The sequence below is a fragment of the Balaenoptera musculus genome, chromosome 2 (genome assembly GCF_009873245.2).
Source record: "Balaenoptera musculus isolate JJ_BM4_2016_0621 chromosome 2, mBalMus1.pri.v3, whole genome shotgun sequence".
Lineage (NCBI taxonomy): Eukaryota > Metazoa > Chordata > Mammalia > Artiodactyla > Balaenopteridae > Balaenoptera > Balaenoptera musculus.
This window is the reverse complement of record NC_045786.1, coordinates 71,758,206-71,782,350: the sequence shown is the minus strand read 5'-3', so window position 1 is coordinate 71,782,350 and position 24,145 is coordinate 71,758,206. Positions and strand designations below refer to the sequence as shown.

Here is a 24,145-nt window from a genome sequence, read left to right as displayed (position 1 = left end):
GGGGGGGAAGGAAGGAGGGAGGAAGGAAAACTTAGTATTTATTTCACAAGCAGCAGACAATTATATAATTGCCAAAGAGAAAAAAAATAGTCTGAGGGTTAAAAATTATTTGAAAGTTGCTTCAGTCACAAGGCAATTCTCTTCCGCAAGCACTTTCTTTTTTAAATTCTGAAAAGTAGTTGCCAGATATCCTGACATGTGGTGCTAAACATAGAACCCACCAGAATACCATTGCTCATGTTCTGGGAATGTGCTAATTCATAACGAGTGGAAGCTCATTAGACTGATTCCTCGTGTGCTAAAGTTCACAAGGCTGAAATGTGCGGGCATGTGGTCGGCCAGCCCCATGCAGGCTTTCTACTCATCTAGGCAGCAGCATGGGTTCCTTTACTGCCTTCTCTTTCCCAGACTTTCCCACCTCTGAGACCTCAGACATGGCAGCCGCTGACACCAGCCTCAGCAGCCAAGCTTGAGATTATCTGGTACTGTGTCCCGACCTTCACCACTAAACAGGTGGTCTTCCTGACACCCTTTGTAGTCTGTAGGCTCTTAAAAAGTACATAAAGAAGATGTAGGTGGGCATGTCAAAGACACCTCATAGGAAATATTTAAGGATGCAGAAGTGGAGAGCTTGAGGGCCCTGGACTGCCTACACCAATTGGTTCGGGGCACCTGGCCCATATTCCCAGAGCCTACGGCTGAGGTCTGGCTTCTGGCACAGCCTGGATGCTGTGTCTCTTCAGACAAGTCAGTCACCTTCTCTGGACCACAGTTCTTAAAGTGATGCTAGATGACCTCTGCAGTTCTTTCCAGAATCTAATTCTGTAATCCTAAGTAAAGAAATAAGACCTTGTACTCTGCAGGCCACTATTTTCATGCATGTTAGCACATTTCTGCTCCTTATAGTTGAGTAGTTTTCTTACCCAGAGAACTGTGTTTTTTTCCAAACCAGTTAATTCCAATTGTACTTACTATGTGACATATTTATTTAAATATTGAATAAACTGTTAAACTTTGAGTATAAAAAAAAAAAAAAAAAAGAAAGAAGGCCTAGGGCAAATACAAGAATTATCTAAACTATAACCCACCACATAGATGGATAAGCCTAGCTTGCACATTCTTTTTTTTTTTTTTAACATCTTTATTGGAGTATAATTGCTTTACAATGGTGTGTTAGTTTCTGTTTTATAACAAAGTGAATCAGCTATACATATACACATATCCCCATATCTCCTCCCTCTTGAGTCTCCCTCCCACCCTCCCTATCCCACCCCTCTAGGTGGTCGCAAAGCACCGAGCTGATCTCCCCCTGCTATGCAGCTGCTTCCCACTAGCTATCTATTTTACATTTGGTAGTGTATATATGTCCATGCTACTCTCTCACTTCGTCCCAGCTTACCCTTCCCCCTCCCCGTGTCCTCAAGTCCATTCTCTAAGTCTGCTTCTTTATTCCTGTCCTGCCCCTAGGTTCTTCTAATTCACAATTAAGTTATGTATTTGAGGCAAATGTGAACGTGGAGGTTCCACTAAGAGCCATCTTTATGTAGAATTCAAGTTGACAACTGAATTAATGTGGTTTCGAAAGCCGGGAAGGTCTCCTTACATAAAATAAAAAGATACCGCACAATTGTTTGCTGAGGCTCCAAGCTCCTCTCAGAGGGCACACAGCTTCTCATTTCACAGAGCTCGGGATGGAGCTCATGATAGACAATCTTCCCTGAAAGAAGGTTTAATTGTGGGGCACAGCTCAGAAAGTACCTAGTTAGGAAAATTATTATCGCCTAAAGTCTCACTGCTCAACGGGTCATCCAAGGACCAGCAGCTTCAGCATCTACTAGGTGTTTGTTAGAAATGCAGACTCCCAGGCCCTACCCCAGACCCACTGAATCAGACTCTGCATGCTTACCAGATTCATGGGTGATTTGTTTGCACCTTAAAGTTCAAGAAGCTCAAATCTGTGTGCTTTGCACGTACAATTGTGAATAAACATTTATGACTCAGCCTTAAGGGATTCTGTTAAATCAAATTGAGGCTGGTTGGGTGCAAGCCAGTAAATTTAGAGAGGGGAAAAATGCAGAAAGGAAACCTAGGGGTGAATAGAGATAATTCATCTGCTACATTTGCATAAAATTGGATTAGCTCTTTATGATTTTTCTTCAATTTGATTTTTAAATGGAGCCATTATGACTCAGGTCTAAGGCGCTCAGAGTCATCAAGCAAAGTGGTACTGAGAATTAAGAAGGCACCCCCCCTTTCCTCTCCTTTAACATTTTTCTTGTTTTGGGAGAAGAGGGAGGTGGATATAGAAAATTTCAAATTTCAGGGGTCCTCAAACGGTGGTCTGTGATCTGGATGTGGGGTAGGGGAGATGTCAGGTCTCTGGCATCCAACTAACCTGGGTTCCAGTCTAAACTCTGCAGCTGTGTGGTTTGGGGCAATTTAATCTCTGAGAATCCTCATTTCCTCTTCCATAAAATGAGAATACTGATATTTATAATGTCCTCAGGAGCAATTCAGAGATATAAAGACTTTAAAGCACCTCTTTTGGGGTGGGCAATAATGTCATTGCAGCAAATGTGAATAACTTTCTCAGACCTAGTGCTTCAGGGAGCCTCAGCCCAGTTAACTCCCCTCTCCCCATCCCAGCCTCACCCCCACTGGCTTTGTGAACACTGACTTGACAAACATATACTGAGTGCCTGGGGTGAGCCTGGCAAGTGAATACATAAGAGCCTTCCCTGGAATGGTTTCAACCAATAAGAGGTTCCTATGGAATTCAATGATTTCACAGGTCATTACAACTTCAAAAATAATTTGGAGCACTGATATAGTGTTGCCAACTTTTGGCTATTGTTAAGAAAATCGGTTTTACACTTTCACTGTCTCTAAAAGAAAAACCTATTTTAACACCAAAAAGTAGGACGTTATGAAAGACAATCCTTTTATATAGAATAAATTTAACTCTTTGAAAAATGTTGCTTTGTCCTTTTGTTTTCACGATCTGAATAGTTGAAAACCTTTTCATGGACCTGTGTCATTTGGTAGCCACTCCCTTTTAAAACCCCAGAAGGCTAAGAAGGGATAGGTTTTGTCCAGTCGTTGCTTAAAACTGCCAGAAAGTCCTGAGGTGTGCTAACCCTACCTGGAAGCCCCACCTCCATCTCCTGGACAATCACAGGACCGGAGTTGGAGAGCATGTATCAGGACAGGACAATTGAAAGGTTGGACTATGCGAGGCATCCCCAATCTAAATATTATTTTATTTGTGTGAAACAAAGTCTTCTCTGGGCCCTGGCTACAGTTGGGTTTTGGGAGGACGCTAAAGTGACTAGCAGATGGGAGGACAAATGTAATTAGTTAATGCAATTGTGTTGTTTAATGCACTTAGCAAATGTGTGTGTTTTTAAAAGAACTGAAAGAAACTGCATCCAAATGCAGGCAGATGTTATCGCTAGTTGGCTCAGATGACAGTTTATTTTTACGTGCTTTGGACTTTTCAGTGTTTTCAAGAAGATGTATTGTTTATATAGTAAGAAAACAGAGTTTATCTTGAAAAACTAAGTACATAAAAATTTTAAACTATGGGAATAGGGTTCCCAGGAGTTGTGCAGTGAACTACGTGCATAGCCATAGACAACGTGCCTGCATGAAATACATTTAGCTCCATTGTATGTCCCTTGGTACCTTTTCAATTTTGTGGCTCGTGCATGCATTGTCCATTCAGAAAATAATTAATTTTTTAAATGTTCAGAAGGCTAGGCGTTCCTCCCACTCTGTATGGTTTACATCATTTTCTACCTCCCCCTGCCCCCCACCCTTTGCAACCCCACCCCACCCTTACCCCGTCTTTGGGCCTTGGGGGGGTGACAGGACTCTTCCTGGGGCCACCCAACTGGTTAGCAGGTGCTACCCAATTAGGTATGGTAGACGATGTGATCATTCTCATCTGGCAGCGTGGTGCTGCCTGGCTTGATCGTTACAATTAGAATTGCAAACCTTAACTCAAAACAAAGACCACTTCAAAAATCCAGCGCTTACCAAAACATAAGGCTGTAATGAGAAATTTAGATGAAAAAGAAAAAACTCAAGAAGAGCTTTGTGCAGCCAGACTTGGGGTGGACTAACTCTGTGCTCTTCTGGGGTCTGTCTCCGGTCTTAGAGGTAAGATGAACATTCTTACTCATTAGTAAATATTTGAGATGAAAGCTTTTTTGCTCACCTCCTAATTATCATTTTTTTCCAAAGCATCTGCTTCTGGGAGAAGATTAATTAGTTGGTTATTCCTAAAGGGTGGATTTGAGGAGATCAAAGGCCCTCAAAATGTAATGGAGAAAGAACTAAACTGTGGAAATTTTTTCTTTGGAAGAATGAAGATTAAAATTCATTTGGGGAGTGTCACAGTGGATGAGGTCTGCTCTGTTTTTCTTTCTTTTCTTTCAGAAAAATAAAAGCCCCTGCCAGAATACAAATATTTAACTTATATTGCATTTTATAAGCCCTCTCTTTGAAGGGCTACCACTTAAAATTTCTCTCTTCCTCATTAGATAAACACATGAAAGATGTGTTTTATCTAAGACTATATGCAGAGCCCTGTAAGATGCTTTGCAGTGAAACATGAAGGTAAAGACTCAAGGATGGTTTCCTTATGTGCACCTCAGACATTTCCTCCTCTGATTTCTTCCTTATGATTTAAACAAGTCAACCAACAAATAGATATTGACAAATTATGCAATTTTATCTTATGTCTGTGCAAAGACTTGGGAACTGGGCTTGCCAACACCCTTCTCCCCACCCCACACGAGACTCTGCTTCCCCATAGCTTTTCCTTTCCTTTCTATAAAGTCATTGCTATAGGCTGAATGTTTGTGTCCCACAAAATTCATATGCTGAAACTTAGTCCCCAAATGTGATGGTAGTAGTAGGAGGTGGGGCCTTTGGGAGGTGATTAGGTCATGAAGGCAGAGCCCTCATGAACTGGATTACTGCCCTTATAAAACAGACCCTAGAGAACTCCCTTACCCCTTCCGCCTTGTTGAGGACATGGTGAGAAGACAGCCGTCTATGGACCAGGAATTGGGCTCTCACCAGTCACCGAATCTGTAGGCACCTTGGTCTTGGACTTCCCAGCCTCCAGAACTATGAGAAATAAATGTTTGTTGTTTATAAGCTACCTGGTCTTTGGTACATTTTTTATAGCACACAAACAGGCTAAGACAATCATACTTCTTAAATTTAATTTGATAACTAAATATGTTTGGTATAAATTTTAGAAAATGTAGATTAACAAAGAGGAAATTTTAAATTACTTATAAGTCTCACACTCAAAGATAACTACTGGCATTTCATTTTTTTTTTTTTTTTTTTTGGTTTCAAACAAATTGTTATTGAAGACAAAATGAGTTTGGGTCTGAATGATCTTATTTGCTATCCTCATTGATTTAAATCACTAGATAAGACTCAAAATCTCATTTGATATTTCTTTTCAGTGTGTATTGGGAAATGATTCTTTTTTTTTTTAACTGAGATAAATTATTTATTGTGCAGAGTGGGATTTTATGAATATACATAGAAAAAGTTGCTTTATTTTTCTGATCATGAAAGAAACAAATGTTCATTATAGAAAACTTGAGTTGAGAAGGAAAGCTAAATTACTGAAAATCTCTTCATATGAAGAAAACTATTGACACAGAGGCTTTTTTATATACAGTTGTCCATCAGTTTGCTCAATTCTGGACATTTGTTTTTCAGCTTAACATTATAACCTAAGAAAGACCCATGTTAATTCAAATTATTAATGAATTTGTGAGTTCTATTGAGTGGGTGTTCCATAACTTACTTAGCCATTATCATATTGTTGAATATTTTAATTTTTTTTAACATCTTTATTGGAGTATAATTGCTTTACAATGGTGTGTTAGTTTCTGCTATATAACAAAGTGAATCAACTATAAGTATACATATATCCCCATATCTCCTCCCTCTTGCCTCTCCCTCCCACCCTCCTTATCCCACCCCTCTAGGTGGCACAAAGCACCGAGCTGATCTCCCTGTGCTATGCAGCTGCTTCCCACTAGCTATCTATCTTACATTTGGTAGTGTATATATGTCCATGCCACTCTCTCACTTCGTCCCATCTTACCCTTCCCCTGCCCCGTGTCCTCAAGTCCATTCTCTATGTCTGCATCTATTCCTGTCCTGCCCCTAGGTTCTTCAGAACCTTTTTTTTTTTTTAGATTCCACATATATGTGTTAGCATATGGTATTTGTTTTTCTCTTTCTGACTTACTTCACTGTGTATGACAGTCTCTAGGTCCATCCACCTCACTACAAATAACTCAATTTTGTTTCTTTTTATGGCTGAGTAATATTCCATTGTATACATGTGCCACGTCTTCTTTATCCATTCACCTGTCAATGGACACTTAAGTTGCTTCCATGTCCTGGCTATTGTAAATAGTGCTGTAGTGAACATTGTGGTACATGACTCTTTTTGAATTATGGTTTTCTCAGGGTATATGCCCAGTAGTGGGATTGCTGGGTTGTATGGTAGTTCTATTTTTAGTTTTTTGAGGAACCTCCATACTGTTCTCCATAGTGGCTGTATCAATTTACATTCCCACCAACAGTGCAAGAGGGTTTCCTTTTCTCCACACCCTCTCCAACATTTATTGTTTGTAGATTTTTTGATGATGGCCATTCTGACTGGTGTGAGGTGATACCTCATTGTGGTTTTGATTTGCATTTCTCGAATGATTAGTGATGTTGAGCATCCTTTCATGTGTTTGTTGGCAATCTGTATATCTTCTTTGGAGAAATATGTATTTAGGACTTCTCCCCATTTTTGGATTGGGTTGTTTGTTTTTTTGATATTGAGCTGCATGAGCTGCTTGTATATTTTTGAGATTAACCCTTTGTCAGTTGCTTCGTTTGCAAATATTTTCTCCCATTCTGAGGGTTGTCTTTTCGTCTTGTTTATGGTTTCCTTTGCTGTGCAAAAGCTTTTAAGTTTCATTAGGTCCCATTCGTTTATTTTTGTTTTTATTTCCATTCCTCTAGGAGGTGGATCAAAAAGGATCTTGCTGTGATTTATGTCATGGAGTGTTCTGCCTATGTTTTCCTCTAAGAGTTTTATGGTGTCTGGCCTGACATTTAGGTCTTTAATCCGTTTTGTGTTTATTTTTGTGTATGGTGTTAGGGAGTGTTCTAATTTCATTCCTTTACATGTAGCTGTCCAGTTTTCCCATCACCACTTATTGAAGAGGCTGTCTTTTCTCCATTGTATATTCTTGCCTCCTTTATCAAAGATAAGGTGACCATATGTGCATGGATTTATCTCTGGGCTTTCTATCACGTTCCATTGATCTATATTTCTGTTTTGGGGACTTCCCTGGTGGTGCAGTGGTTAAAAATCCGCCTGCCAATGCAGGGGACACGGGTTCGATCCCTGGTCTGGGAAGATCCCACATGCCGCGGCGCAACTAAGCCTGTGTGCCACAACTGCTGAGCCCGCAAGCCACAACTACGGAGCCCGTGAGCCACAACTACTGAAGCCCATGCACCTAGAGCCCATGCTCTGCAACAAGGGAAGCCACCACAGTGAGAAGCCTGTGCACCGCAACAAAGTGTAGCCCTCCCTCTCCACAGCTAGAGAAATCCCGTGCCCAGCAATGAAGCCAAAAATAATAAATAAAATTTTTTTTTTAAAAATTATATTTCTGTTTTTTGTGGCAGTACCATCCTGTCTTGATGACTATAGCTTTGTAGTATAGTCTGAAGTCAGGGAGCCTGATTCCTCCAACTCCGTTTTTCTTTCTCAAGATTGCTTTGGCTATTCGGGGCCTTTTGTGTTTCCATACAAATTGTGGAATTTTTTGTTCTAGTTCTGTGAAAGATGCCATTGGTAGTTTGATAGGGATTGCATTGAATCTGTAGATTGCTTTGAGTAGAATAGTCATTTTCACAATGTTGATTCTTCCCATCCAAGAACATGGTATATCTCTCCATCTGTTTGTATCACTTTAATTTCTTTCTTCAGTGTCTTATAGTTTTCTGCATACAGGTCTTTTGTCTCCTTAGGTAGGTTTATTCATAGGTATTTTATTCTTTTTGTTGCAATGGTAAATGGGTGTTTCTCTACTTTCTCTTTCAGATTTTTCATCATTAGTATATAGGGATGCAAGAGATTTCTGTGCATTAATTTTGTATCCTGCTACTTTACCAAATTCATTGATTAGCTCTAGTAGTTTTCTGGCAGCATCTTTGGTATTTCATTATTTATTCTATCCATCCAGCTTTTTTCTAGTCATAAACTTACTTTTCTATGTAAATTGAATCTTATAGTGCACACTGTTTTCTAATTTGTTTTTTTCCCCTCTTTGCTTTTCCACAACACTGATCTATAAGGTAGAGAAGAAAAAAACTCTATTTTGACTGAGGTGGGTGTTGAAATGTTTCTGACAACACATGCCAATCACATTTTTTTCTACACTTAGCTAAGTGTTTTTGTATACATTGGCCTTCAAAATGACCAGTTGAGCCCACTCCACCAGTCATCAGGACCCCTGGTGAGCAACTCCACTGCAGCATTGCTCTCTTCTACACCCAACATAGTCACAAGAAAGAGGTGATCTGGACACTGTAGATGGGCCCCACCTGGGCCCCAGGGGCCATCTAATGGATCTGCAGGAGTCCTTGGCCCTAGAATTGGCCCTGGTGTCATTTATTTGATCAATTTGGGAAACAGTGCCTTTCATCCCTTCCCCACTAATGAATAAAGGCACAGATGAGATGTTGGCCTCTTCAACTGAGAATCTAAGGGCTGGGGGCATCTCCTCCTTCTCTTCCTCAGCACTACCTCCCTGGCTCCCCCAAACAGGCTCATTTTCCAGGACTGCACTGTTTATTATTTAAGTCACCCTGTACCTAACCTTCAGCACTTGCTGTTGGGGAGAAATTGGGTCCCTGAGAAGCTAGAATCTGCTCTAACTCCTTCAACCTCAGGCTGTGGGCAAAGGCCACCACAGAAGAGGGTCCTTTAGTAAGGTGTGCACAGCCTGCAATTGTGAAACGTTGCAGGATTTTGAAGTCAAAGGGACCTTGGGCAAGCCCAGGAATGATCTGCTGCAAAAATGCAGGGTGCATTGGGAAGGCATATTCTAATTAAGCCTGGATGCAACACCAGGGCGAGTTAAGCCAAGATTCATGTTAATATCAAGAGGAATTTTTGAAAAGTTAATAATTTGTATTTACTTGCAGAGTTTCCCAAGCTGGCTGATCATCAGAATCACCTGGGGTGCTTTTTAAAACTCCAGATTCCCAACTAGATCTCCAAGAGTCTAATTTAACAGATCTGGGAAAGGGCTTTTAGTGTTTACTTATTTCTTACTTTGAGCTGTTTTAGTAAAGTGTGTAATGCTTTTCTTTATTTTTTCCTTTCTTTTTCTTAAGTTAAAAAAACTGATCCATCGTCAATTATTTCTTCATTAAGCTGGCCTTCTTTAAAAAATTGAATTGATGTGTTAATTCAGACAATACCAGTCCAAACTGATTTCTTTGTTTACACCAGGGGTTCTAAAACCCGGATGTACCTCAGAATCACCAGGGAAGCTTTTAGAAATCCTAATGCCCAGCACCCCCTATTAATTACATCAGAACCTCTAGGGATGGAGCTGGGCATCAGTTCCTCAAAGCTCCAGGCAAGGGCTTCCCTGGTGGCACAGTGGTTAAGGATCCACCTGCTAATGCAGGGGACATGGGTTCAAGCCCTGGTCCAGGAAGATCCCACATGCCACGGAGCAACTAAGCCTGTGTGCCACAACTACTGAGCCTGCTCTCTAGAGCCCGTGAGCCACAACTACTGAGCCCACGTGCCACAGCTACTGAAGCCCGCATGACTAGAGCCTGTGCTCCGCAACAAGAGAAGCCACCACAAAGAGAAGCCCGAGCACTGCAATGAAGAGTAGCCCCCACTTGCTGCAACTAAAGAAAAACCCACGCACAGCAAAGAAGACCCAACGCAGCCAAAAATAAAAAATAAATAAAAATTAAAAAAAAAAAAAGAATTTCCTTCCTTAAAAGAAAAAAGGTCCAGGCAATTCCAAGGTCAGCCCAGGCTGAGAATCACTGGGTGAGACCCAGACTGAAGTACCGACCCAGATGAGACCTCTCAAGGAGGGAACTAGTGCAGCTCTCACCTAACAAAGGTGTTGGTGTTGACTCACTAGTCTGCCAGGTGTGCTCACAGCCAAGCTCGTGGGATATTCTAGAGAATCCATAAATGGATACCCCTAGTCAGCCTACTCAAAGAATGCCCAGCTTTGCCTCAGCTAGCTGCCAGGTAACCAGTGCAGTGTAACCAAAATGTGCAAACAAGAATCACCATTCCCAGACTTAGGCACTTTCTCCCCTTCTCCCCTTCCTCTCCTTTCCCCTCCTGTTTCCTCCTCTCCCCTACCAACTGACTCCCTCACATGCGAATAAACAATCTGCATGTAAAATAAATGTCTCTTAGTTATTCTTTGACACTGATTTCATTGGCATATGTCTTAACCTGAATGTGATTTATTATCAGTAAGCCACCAAAAAATGGAGCACTGCTAATTGCCAGACACTGGGTTGAGCACTTCAGATCATGATCTCATTTAATGCTCATAATGTAGCCTCTGTACATCGGTACTGAACTGAGTCTCAGAGACAGAGTTTTGGGTGAAATAGAAAAGAATAGCTTTATTGCTTTGCCAGGCAAAGGGGGCCACAGCAGGCTAATGCCCTCAAAACGGTGTGTCCCAATCTGGAGGCAGTAGTGAGGAGTTTCATAGTAATTGTTCAAAGAGGAGGGAGTGATCAGCTCGTGGACATTCTTCTGATTGGTTGGTGGTGAGGTAATTGGGAGTCAGCGTCTTCAACCTTCTGGTTCCAGCTGGTCTGGGGTCTATGTGCTTGTGGGCAGCAGACAGTTAACTTCTCCCACCTAGTGGGGGTTTCAGTATTTGCAAAACAGCTCAAAGATATTGTCATGTATGTCCCTTGAGGGGAGAACCAGGACCCTACCCCAAGGCTGCACTACTGTTTCTTGACTTCTCCTTCCTTGTCTCAGCATCCCCTCCCTTCCCTGATTAGCAACTGTTTGAACCTAACCTTTGGAACTCAGGGAAGATCATGAAGGCTGAATGAAGCCTATTTCCTGCAAACAAGAAAGGGGGAACACAAAAAAGCTTTTGTGTCCAGGTGTCCCACAGGGCCCTGCTTGGTTTCAATAACAAGATTTGAGGTAAGTACGCTTATCATTTCTAATTCATTGTTGAAGAAGTTGAAGCTTAGGATGTGGGCTACTCAGCTACCCTCTACGCTGCATTGTGACTGGGGGCTGGGATTCTGCAAACCTCTTTTCTGCTTTGCCTTGTCAGGCTCTGCCAACAGGGGGTGCAAGGAGAGACGAAAAGGGACTTGCTCCTCTTGGCTTCCTGTTCCTCTCAACATCCTCCCAGCAATGGCCCTTCCCTTCAAAGATTTGGGCTCCCACTCCACAGGGTCACTCCTGGCAGCTTTTAGATTCTGAGAACCCCAGTTTCTCCTTTGTCCCCCCAGCCATAGAGGGGCAAAACTGCTGCTTCCTGCAGTTTTACTCTGTGTTCATGATGGGTTGCCTTTTTGTTTTTGTAGTCCTTCAGCACCAATTTAATCAATTCCCTATATTCAATTCTCTCTGGTAAAATAGCCAGTGGGTTTCTATTTTCCTGACTGATAAAGAAGTTAAATAAGTTACTCAAGGACACATAGTAAGAAATGGCCGAATTGGGATTCAAACCTAGTTCCCTCTGACTCCAGAGTGCCTGCTCTCCCCGACCCCACTAAGAGCTTCTCTGAAGCTGGCTTAGAGCCTCCAAGAGAAAAGAGACTCATCTGGCCCTAGCTTTCTTCAAGAGAGCCTGTTCCATCTAAAAAAAAGAATGGATATATGTATATGTATAACTGATTCACTTTGCTGTACACCTGAAACTAACACAACATTGTAAATCAACTATACTCCAATAAAAATTTTTAAAAAAAGAAAGCCTGTTCCAAAAAATTAAAAAAAAATCTTTATACCCATTAAAAACAAATAACTTTAAAGAAAAATGATTACTGGTGTGTGAAACGGAAAAATTTATGTTACATTCTGAAAGTGCTTGAGGATGATTACTTTTAATGCTGATTAAAATTCTGGATCCTTGAAATGAGTATTTTACATAGGCTAGTACAGTCATTAGAATGAACTTAAGTTTTAATATTTTAAGGGACAATTTACAACTTCATACTAATGTATGCTTTTGTAGTATATTCTAGGTTGTAATTAGTTGCTCAAAGAGCTGCATGAACTATGTAATGGATATCATACAGTTCCTCTTGTCTACACCCAGTTTATGTACTTTAGAGTACAGGGAACCTGGAGAAAACTCATGATTCTGTTTCATCTGGATCCAGACTGGGAGCCCAGTTCCCAGCAAGTCCAGAGCCTGTTTCCTCATCTATAAATACCTATTTCCTAGTCCTAGTATTAAAGTGAGGTTTATGAATAAACAATGGGCAACACAGAGAAGGCACTTGATATATTTTAGAGTTATTCTGTTCTTACATGCACCCGCGCAGCACAAGCCAGGGTAACCAAATGTTACTGGAAACTATAAAAGTAACACTGGGGAGCTCCCTGGTGGTCCAGTGGCTAAGACTCTGCACTCTCAATGCAGGGGGCCCAGGTTTGATCCCTGGTCAGGGAACTAGATTTCACATGCCGCAACTAAGAGCCCACATGCCACAACTAAAGATCCTGCGTGCCACAAGGAAAATCCTGCATGCCACAACTAAGACCTGGCGCAGCCAAATAAATAAATAAATACAAAAAAAATAAAACAAATAAAAGTAACACTGTATACCATGTATAGGATGAGAAGATAAATTATTCTAGAGATAAGTCTTTATCAAATTAATGTATAGATTTAATGCAATCCAAATCAAAATTTCAAGGGGTTTCTATAGTTTCAATAATATCATTTTTGTGATTATAAAAATAGTATAAGAACTTTTAAAATCATTAACCAAGATGGAAATACACAAAGTAGAAAGAAAAAGGTCCTCTCTAATCCCATCTGCCAGAGGTCTCCACTGTGAAGAGACTGGCATATACCCTTTTAGACTTTTCTCTCTATATAGAGAGATTTGTGGCTGAGATTCAGGCCTGATGAATGCTCACCTCTACCCCAGCCCCTCTAACAGGTTTAAGCCTAGCTCTCAGCTGTCAGGGACACTTCCTCCTGAAACGTCTCCTCCACTTTCCCCTTCCCTGCACCCCCACTGCTCCATCTTACTTTATTTATTTCCTATGCTTCTCCTCCTTTCAAAGCATCCTGCCTCTCTTTGGGGTCAGTCTTCAAGTGAGTCATTGGTCATCTGTCTCTGTCCATCCACTGCTGAATGGGGCCCATGCTCTGGATCTGCAGATAGAGGGGGAAGGGGCAAGAAGCCCTCATCTTCATTAGACTCAGGGTAGAGTATCTGTATCAGCTGTCTAAGCTGTGTAACAAATTACCCCACAACTCAGAGGTTTACAACAACATTTATTATTGCATGGTTTCTGTGTGTCAGGAATCTGGGTGTGGCTTCGCTGGGTCCTCTATAATCAAGATGTCAGCTGAGGCTGCAGACTTTTCAGGATTCAGCTGGGAGGGTATCTCTTCATGAGGCTGTTAGAAAGATTCAGTTCCCTGTGGGCTGTTGGTCGGTGGCCACCTTCAGTTTCCTGTCACGTGGGCCTCACCATTGGGCAGCTCACAACGGCGTTAGAACCAGCAAGTGAGAAGAGCCAAAGAGAGACAGCACTAGCAAGACAGAAATCACAGCCTATTGTAACCTCTTCTTGGAGTTGACATCCCACCACCTTTACAGCATGTTATTTGTTAGAAGCAAGTCCAACCTAGGGACTGAGAAACACTGAGAAAGGAAAGAACTTCTATCGGGGTAACACCAAACTTACAGCCCAAACAAGGTCTGGATTTCTTAAAGTCTCATCAAATCCACTTTAAGATATTATCAAAGTAGAGTGTATTATCAAATCCACCTTAACTCCAATGTGTGGTCTTCAGCCTGAAAGCCAATTTTCTCATCACTCTATGCTACGAGGCCAGCTCTAAGCCATGCAGTGAAATGGCAGTGTCTTTGGGAATCTGGCCACCCCTTTGCCTCTTAGCAGCCCCTCTCTTTCACCCGCTGTCTCTGTGTCCTCTCCATTCCTCCCTCCTCCTTCTGAACCTCTTCTCGGAATAGTCCCTGATATTACACTCGGGCTGATCCGACACCTGGCTGACCATCCAGTGCTCGCTCACTGGCCTGTGAACAGCAGAGGAAACTTCTTTCAGGTGTCTGTCCTCCTGGTCCAGTATGCCTTCCACCTTGCACTTCCTCACTTTTCTGCCCTGTTTGGGTCTACACCTGTGCCCTTTGTCCTGTCCACAGCATCCAGGTTTTGGACTGTTTAATCTGACATCTGTATTAGCAAAGTCTAGGTGGGAAATCAGTACCTGCTCTGCATATTTTAGGCAGAGAGCTGGTTGCAAAGATATTGAAGGGGTAGGGGGAACACAGGGAGGAGGGATGACCCAGACATCAGGATGCTGGAGCCCACCAGCCCTCACTGCTGTTGGCCTGCTGGACTCCTTGCCGCTCGCTGCCGCTGACGGGGCTGCTCACCACCCTGCTCGCCGCTGCTAATGCTGCCAGAGGCCCCACCCAGGGCAAGAGATGATGCAGGCCGGTTTCTTCTCCTGCTTTTGGCTCCTGCCGGTGCTTCTCAGAGGCAGACTACCACCAAGAGCAGCTGGCAGGACAGTCTGAGAGATGCAGTCTGGACGCTGCCCCCGCCGCTGCTGCCGCCGGCGCCCATGCAAAGCCACGGAGTGCCACTCTGCACACAGGACCTGCTCTCTGGTCTTTGGCCCTTTGCCTTGGCAGCTCCGGAGAGCACCCTCCAGTTAGCCTCTCACCTGCAGAGGGTTCAAATGTTAACAGAAGCCAGAGGAAAGCATGGAATGAGAGGCCACACCCGCACAGGTGGGGCAGGCTCTGGGCTCATCCACTGCTCTGAACTTGGGGAAGGCTGGCCTTTCTCTACCACTGGTCACCAGGGGAGGGGGGCGCGGTCTGCAGCCAGGAAAACTCGTGCTTTGTTTTTGTGTCCTTAGCAGCCTTTCAGTTCAGCTTCCTTACCTTTTTTCAGTTTCGATTCATTCTATATTTCCTAGGAGATATGGTAGAAATCTTTGACTCTGGCATTACACAAAACAGGAAATTGCATTTTACGGAGTTTTATTATCTCTGGTACCCCTTTGGTCCTGGTGCACTTCTAAGTTGAATGTCTGTCTTTGAACAAGTGACGCATTTAGCAGGGATCCCGACATACTTGTTACTGACCTGACCCTGGATAAAGAAGTAAGAAACAAAAGGAAAGGAAAGAAAGAAACGGCCCAGTCCTCACCTTTAAGTAGCTCATGGTTTTGTTACGGAAGGAGGCTTACGTGCATGCACCTTGGGAAAGCAAATAGGTGGAGTAAATTCTACAGTGTTAGGTATCCATTCTGAGGGTTACAGTTCAGAAGAACAATGTTTCTCCTTAAAGAAGGGATTATATTTGGAAGACAAAGGAGCGGGAGAGGTGAGTTCCCAGCACGGGACGGATAGCCCAGGGGACAAGTGAACAGACATATGTGGGTAGGCAGTGACATGGCTTAGCTGGATAGGAAAACATGGGGAATATTTTGGAGGGTCTTGAACATCTTTTGAGGAAATTGAACTTGAATCTAGAGCAGCCAACATGTGGCCATGAAAACAATGACAGTTATAAAGCATCTTGTCATCATTCTGGTTCTAGAGAATAAAACATGCAGCCTAAAAAATGCAATCTTTTAATAAACATGACTCCAGAAATAAATTTAGTTCTATAAGCCTAATAATTATATTTTTATTAAATACTGACTCATTGGGTATCAAGTGGAAAATATTTTATCTTACTTCCCAATGTATTTTTTTCTCCTAAAGTATCAAGTGTAAATATCCCTCACCATTCTAATCCATTTGATTCCTGAGTTTGGAAAGTGCGTTGAGATAGAGAGGGATACTGTGATATCTAAATCTATTTGATTCCTGAGTTCAGAAAGTAAAGGAATTGAGTCCTAATTCAAAAAATGTGTATCCTAGTTTATTCAGTGCCTGGATTTGTAGAGAGTGTTAGGACAGCAAGGCAGGTCTGGGCCAGATTTTCCAGTGTTCCCTCTTCCACTTCCTCCTGGCCCCCAGGGCTTGATCCAATCTGCCTGAGTTAATACTCAAGGCCCCAATCCAGGTCAGCATCTTCTACCACCTGGTCTTGGGTGAGGAAGCTGCTAATGAAGCCCTGAAGCCCACCCTCTACTCAAACACACACACACACACACACACACACACACACACTCTCTCTCTCTCGTTTTCAACCCTGAGAAGTGTCCCTCTAGTGGCCAATATGTACAATACCCTGTGGAACAGGATGCTGCTGGAAGGGTGACATTTTATTAAAGTACCTCACAGCGGCTGCACTTCCACTTTTCTGAGAGGTAGGGGATGAAATGAAGAGGTTGGCTACAGCCAGATGGTGAAGGGGTTTATGGCTGGACTAAAGATGTTGCTCTTTGCTTTACAGGCAATGTGAGACGTTGGGCAAAACAAGTTTTAAAGTAGGGGTGGAAGTGACCCATCATATAAGGCAAGGCTTGCCTTCAGTACTTGGGTAACTATCAGAGGATAAATGATGAAAATGCAAATAGCTGGCTTAAGAAATAAAAAATAAAAATAAATTAAAACCTCTTTGCATGTGCCCAGCTCGATGCTAAGCTGTGGGAAGGAACTGCCATCATTTTCCCAGGCTGAGGGAGGTAAGCACAGAAATCAGCTAAGGTGAAGGGCCCTTAGCAAGCCTGCACTGGTCCCTGCCCTCCTGCCCCACCTCCTCAATCACCAGGGATAGCTGTCTCCCCCTCCAGAGCTCCCCACACTAGGACACAGGGAAAGTCTATTAAAATGAAGGTCAAGAATCACCGGCAGAAAAGAGGAAGTTATCACCAAAAGACACCTTAAGGACTGTATCAGGATTAAATTTGACTCACGATAAGAATTCCAAAATAAGAGTGACTTCAGCAAACAGAAGTTTTTTTCTTCTCCTTGTAAAAGTCTGGAGGTAAGCAATTCAGGCCTGGAGTGGGGACCTTGTTCCTCAAAGTCCCCGGGATACCGCCTGCTTCCGGATCACTGTTCCACCATCCCTAGGATGTGGTCCTTATCTTCATAGTCCAACAGGGATGCTAGAACTCCAGCCATCTCCCAGGCAACAGGGTAAAAGAGAGAGCCAAGAAGGAGTGAAGAACATGTGCTAGCTATTTTTAAGGAAGTGTTCTGGAAACTGGTACAGCTCTTGTGCTTACAGGTCCTTGTCCAGGGGTTAATCACATGGCCCCACTAGATGCAAGGCAGGCTGAGAAGTTCTGGAAGCCGGGTGATGAAGTGTGTGTCCTGGGAGAGTATGGTCGGTGAGTGTCTCTGAATTCCAGCTAACAACCTGACCTTCTATTTACCTTTTCTGCCCACACTTTCTTTGTGAGCTGCCTCACTGTCCAAGACGACATTGCAGCGACACCCCATAACCGCTCCTTCGAACGTGGTCGGCAATTACATGGGAGCCTTACTGCTTCTTCTTTACTGCCAGCGGCTCAAGTTCAGAGGGTTCCTCCTTACTTACAGCCCAGGCTAGGGCTATGCAGAAGCATTGGAATAAGCCCTTTATTCCCTAAAACAGGGATTGGCCAACATTTTGTGTAAAGGATCAGAGGGTAAATATTTCTGGCTTTGCCAGCCATAAGGTCTCTACAACTACCCAGCTCTGCTGTTGTAGAGTGAAAGTAACCACAGATAATATACAAACGAATGAGCATGGTGTATTTCAATAAGACTTTATTTTTGGACACTGAAATTTGTGTTGCATATAATTTTCATGCGTCAGGAAATATTATTATTCTTTAAATTTTTTTCAACCATTTAAAAATGTAAAAACTGTCTCATCTTCACAGGCCATGCAAAAATATGTGGTGGGCCAGATTTCGCACACAAGCTGTGGTTTACCAACTGCTGCCCTAAATGATGAAGGTGTAGGCTAATCATTATAAATGAATATAGAGATGTCATATATCAATGACTAGTGCTGGCACCGAGCTAAGCCCTGTACACAGTCTTCACAATAACCCCATGACTGGGTTGCCTTCTGAGTCTGATTTTATAGATGAGGAAACTGAACCCCAGAGAGGCTAACTAACTTGGCCAAGATCACACAGCCAGCAAGAGTTCAGCCTCACTCAGAGTCTATGTCAAGTACTGTGTCACACTGACAAGAGCGCAGAGGCTGCATGGGGAGACTGGAAAGAAAGAATGGAGAGTACAAGCAGGGGACATCCTGCAGCGTGGCTCACTGGTCAGATGCTTCAAGAAGACACAGGTGCCTGCCCAGAGGACCGTGGAGGTTAAGGGTAGACTCTGGGGTTAGAGACACAGCATGTAGGACCCTGAGAGCTCCTGCTCCTCCAGTTGGGGGCTTGAGAATAATTTTACTAAGCCCTTGTGTGAAGGCGCTGTTCTATAAACAATTTGCACACATTTCCTTTTTCATCCCTTTTAATGATCCCTCAGGGAGGTACTATCATCCCCAATTCATAGACGAGAAAACTGAGGCACAGATCAGTTAAGTAACTCCCCCAAAGTCGCTCAGCAGAGCAGGATTACAGCCCAGGCCTCCCACCCAGAGCCCACATTTTCGCCCCCTGTAAGTCATTGGTTTGACCTCGGTTACACAACAGAACCCCCTGGGCAGCTAGTTTACAAATATACAAACCTGGGTCCCACCATGCAGAGATTGTGATTCAGCAGGTGTGGGGAGCAGCCCAGGAATACGTGTGTTTAACAAACACCCTGGGGCAATCCTGGAGCACTCCAGCATCTGAGAAGCACCCCTCTAGGACACACTGTGGTGGTGACTCTAGAATCTTGGTGCAAACAAGAGTCAGCTGCAGAGGCTTAAATCGTGATGCGCCTTCAGGAGAATCACAAAAGGGGACGCTGACTTTGTTTTCCACCTTTGTTATAAAGCAGAAACTAACACACCATTGTAAAGCAATTATACTCCAATAAAGATGTTAAAAAAAACAAAAACAAAAAAACAAAAAAAACACAAACGCTCAACAAAACTGAGAGGAAGAGCCTCTATCACCAAAAGGAAACTTGATCTTAACAGGCTCTTGAACCAGAGGCGGGAGCAAAGAGGCCAACAGGACGGCTGTTGGGGAAGGGAGGCATACTCTTCATTCTCAGCTGTGGGCTCTCAGATGCTCTGAAGATGCCAACAGTCCTCACCTGCAGGGCAGAGGTGAGGCGAGGTGAGGATGGGGAGGGCATGGACCTGGAGGGCTCTGGAGGTCGGGGCATGGCCTGAGCGCAGGCCTCACCGGAGGACCTGGTGGGGCTTCTCTAAACCAAGCTCATCTGGCGGCAGACATGCCCACTGCAGCAAGACTGAAACTGTATCACCAAAGATTCTGAGCCACAGATGGTGGTTCACCAGGTTCCGTGTGATTCCTCGCCTTCCTCAGAGACAGCCTCTTGCACCGACAGAATCTGTCCAGGTCCAGGCTGTGAGAGCCTCATTTTACTCCAACCATCTGCCCCATTTCTTACTATCACTCCTGACTCACCTATTCCTTACCTCAGATGTGCTTAAAGGTGTTTTAAGAAAAAAACATTTTAAAATGTTGGCACCCTAGGGAAAATCAACGTCCCTCTGAGGAAGATTAAAGGTCGAACCCAGGCCCCCTGCATTGGGAGCACAGAGCCTTAACCGCTGGACCACCAGGGAAGTCCCAAGGATGGAGTTTAAGAGGTAAGCAGATACCTTATAACGTATTTCGTGCACTCAGCAATAGCTCTTGAACTTGTACTCTCCCAGAAGCCTATGTTTGGGGATTCCAAAGTATTTAATGTGATGTGCACATTAAATAACTATTTGTTAATTCACATCTATATGCAAATGTAGTACATTCCATTACTTTCCCCTTTGACCTGTGATCTATTTAGAAAGACAGTGAGGGATTGGACGAGGTGATGGAGAAAAGGGCAATTTCAGAACATGTGCCTTTCACGGAGGGGAGGCAGGTGTCAGCTTGACGATGAGGCTGGGGTTTCCTGGCTGACTACTGCAGTGCACTGGATCGCCTAAAGGGCAGGGAGAGTCTCCAAGATAAACCTGGCCAGCTCTACAGGGCGGTCTAAGGCTGCAAGAATGTGGAGACCACAGGGCCTGGCGTTTGGAGATTTGCATTCCAGTCTGACCTTTGCAACTTAATAGCACCATGGACCCTGAGTTCCCAGCCCTAATCCTCTCTTCTCTCAGTCATGCCTGCCCCAACCTGTTTGAGTGGGCTGTGCTTTGAAAAATAGTCCCACTGCCATAAACAAAATAAACAAGCACATTTTATTATCATTATTCTTGGGAATGTCCCTCGGGGACTGGCGTCAGGTGGGTCCCTACGGGAGCTCTTCCTGGACGATTAGGTGAGGGGCTAGCCCTGCGGCCTTGGCTACATGTCTCTCCAAGCCTCACACAGAAGCACTTAAAATGACTCATTCATCTTTACTGAGATCAAAACCTTAAAGAGAACAAGTTCAGCTGATAACAGGCTTTCTCCAGGGAGTCTCAAATGAACAATTCAGGGCCTGCTGATGCTGGGATAACATGGACCAAGCTCGGGGCTCCTGCTTCCGGCCTAGGGAAGAGAGCTGCCGTTGCAGGAGGCTCGGGCCCAGGGAAACAGGCAAGTGGGACCGTTTTTTAACTGCTTATTCTTAGGCCTGTCCACAGAGCCCAGATCCACCCAAGAGCAGCCTCCCAAGCTCAGCAAACAGACGTGGGATGTGGCCTGCACCAGAGTGAAGCAGATGTCCGCTAGATGTGGACAAGGTGCGTGGGTACCATAAAGGAAACACGAAGGGCTGGCTCTGCCTGTGAGGAAGGCAGGGATGAGTTGGACACACAGCAAGGACAGTAGCATTTCGTAAGTAGAGAGGCAGTGTGGGCAGAAGGAGCCTTCACCGGTTCAAGCACTTTTTCTGCCCCCTCCAACTCTCTCAGCCTCAGTTTCCTTACCTGTAAAAATAGGGCTGAGATTACCAGTGCTCTCTGACCCTCAGTTGTGAAGAGTTCTTGGTGCTACGGAGCCCTGTACAAATAGTACATCGTTATTAATGATATGCTGTTAGTAAGAATGATACATTATTAATGATTCAAGTGCTGGAGGGAGCACCTTGAGGGGATGGAATTTATATAGCAATTTGACCATAAGAAGGCTATTGATAAGTACTTCTGAAGAATTTTTGGTTGCAAACAACTGCTTGATTTTACTTCAACATCACAAGAATCACAGAACTCAGAACTGGGAAAAGATGACTTAATCACCTAATTCAAGCATCTTGTTTTATAGGTAAGCTAACAGAAGCAGAGACTCCATCTGATTTCTCTTTGCTTTATGCAAGATTCCTGGCACAGTCTAGGTGATCAGTAAGTACTTGGGAGACAGAACTGGGTTCATTCCCCTGCCTAAAGTTTAGTCAGGCTGGGACCCTACTGCACTGCATCGTGAAACAGAAGGAGAAAAAGAAAGGATCTGGGATTCCAGTGTGCAGGTGCTTTTTCAACAGTCCTCAAGCCTCTGGAATATTTAAAGTGCCTTCTAGACAACACAATTCAACTGCATTATTCTGTAAGTAAAATAATACCTATATCTGTGTGTGTGTGTTTTATTTATTTTTTTGTCAAGGCAGTAGTGGTGAGGAAAGAGTGAAGCAATCATAATTCTTGCTGGTTCCGTATCCTGTGAGTTTTCAGATATTTTAATTTAGAGGTAGTTTATTCTCTTGCTCTTCAAGAAAAAGAAAAATTCCCTCAGCTGAAAATTAAATAATTTCTTATGGAAAAATGGCATAGCTATGAATGTATGTGTATACGTATGTCTATATCTATCCCACATAATTTGCATTTTTATGGTAAAAGACTATCCTTACTAGCTGCAAAATTAACATCGAGTTTTATCGCAGTGCTTCAACGCCCTCTTGCCTAGCTACTTCCTCAGATGACCTAGATACATTTTGATCCCTGGATAGGGATACCATGCTGCCCTGGGGAAGATTCGGTAGTAGAAATTATTCAGGAGGTCTGGGCTGCTTGTCGACAGTCTGCTGTTCTTTACTTGCGGACCTTGGTTTTCTTGTTGAGGTTGGGAAGGCAGGGGACATGGGAACTAAAGTTGATTTATGAACATGTATGTAAGTCTTGTTATTTGACAGAGACTTTTCTAAGTGCTTATAAACATTAACTTATTTCATCCTCACAGTCACCCTAAGAATTACTATTATTATTATCCCTATTTTATAGATGAGGCTAAATAATTTGTCCAGATTCTCTAAGAATTTAGGAACTCTTAGAAGAGTCCCCTGCCAAGATTAACATCGTTCTTAAGCAAGAATGAAACTTACCCGACGGCCTCTCTCTACTGGGGGACGCTCTTCACTTTTTTTTTTTTTAAATTTTATTTATTTATTTATTTATTTATTTATTTATGGCTGTGCTGGGTCTTCGTTTCTATGCGAGGGCTTTCTCTAGTTGCGGCGAGCGGGGGCCACTCTTCATCGCGGTGCACGGGCCTCTCACTATTGCGGCCTCTCTTGTTGCGGAGCATAGGCTCCAGACGTGCAGGCTCAGCAATTGTGGCTCACGGACCTAGTCACTCCGTGGCATGTGGGATCTTCCCAGACCAGGGCTCGAACCCGTGTCCCCTGCATTGGCACGCAGATTCTCAACCACTGCGCCACCAGGGAAGCCCGCTCTTCACTTTTAATGGTCATACATCCCTTTGAGAATCTGATGAAAGCTATAAACCTCTTCTTTGGAAAATCACCTATGTTGATAAATTAATCCTCATTCCAAAGCCATCCATGGAGCCCAGCCAGATTACAAACCCTTAATATTATAGAGGAATGCATCAGTCCTATCTGGCAACGTCTCTCCCATAGGCACCCCAAAACACAGAGATTTTCTGGCATCTACTATCTGATCTTTGTGCCATGTCCCTTTTTCAGTTACTCTAGATTAGAAATCATCTAGGAAAGCTAATAATCATAGTGGTTATTTATGGAGGGTGGAATTCTTGGGTACTTTCACATTCTGCGTGACGTATTTCTGCAATGTTTAAATATTTCCCTATAAGCATGTATTACTTTTGTCATTGGAAGAGAAATGAAAGATTTTTTAAGGAATAAAACAAAAATCTGCATTACGAATAGAGTAAAAATGTGCAAAATTATGTACATACAAGAATATTGATTGCTACATTGCTTGCCATCTTCCCAAATGGGTTCAGTAAAGAAGAGGTTAAATAACCTATGGTACTTCCTCTGATGGATTGCTGTAAAAATGGCTACTAAAAAAAGCTGCAAAGTAGCTCTAAAGGAGGCTCTCTCAAGCCTCAAGATCTATTTGGAGAATAAAGCAAGATGCTGAATGGTGTATAGAGAGCTACAACTTTGTGGAGGCAAAAAAAGGGAATATTGGTTGATGCGTCTAATACCTCCAGAAGGATCAGAAAAACCTGTGACAGTTACTGTCTCTGGCAAGTCAAGAGCAGAAAGAGAGACTTATTTTCACTCCATACCCTTTCCTACTTTTTAAAAAAAATATTTATTTATTTATTTATTTATTTATTTATGGCTGCGTTGGGTCTTCGTTGCCGTGTGCGGGCTTTCTCTAGTTGCGGCGCACGGGGGCTACTCTTTGTTGCAGTGTGCGTGCTTCTCATTGTGGTGGTTTCTCTTGTTGCAGAGCACGGGCTCTAGGCACGTGGGCTTCAGTAGTTGTGGCACATGGGCTCAGTAGTTGTGGCTCACAGGCTCTGTAGTTGTGGCTCACGGGCTCTAAAGGGCAGGCTCAATAGTTGTGGCGCACGGGCTTAGTTGCTCTGTGGCATGTGGTATCTTCCTGGACCAGGGCTCGAACCCA

The 24,145-nt window shown here is 43.4% G+C and overlaps 1 non-coding gene across 1 annotated transcript; it reads left to right on the top strand.

Moving 5' to 3' along the window:
• Positions 1-12,682: 12,682 nt before the first annotated feature.
• TRNAE-CUC lies at positions 12,683-12,755 on the top strand. Its single transcript has one exon. It is a non-coding gene; the product is annotated as a tRNA-Glu (tRNA).
• The last annotated feature ends 11,390 nt before the right edge of the window (positions 12,756-24,145 follow it).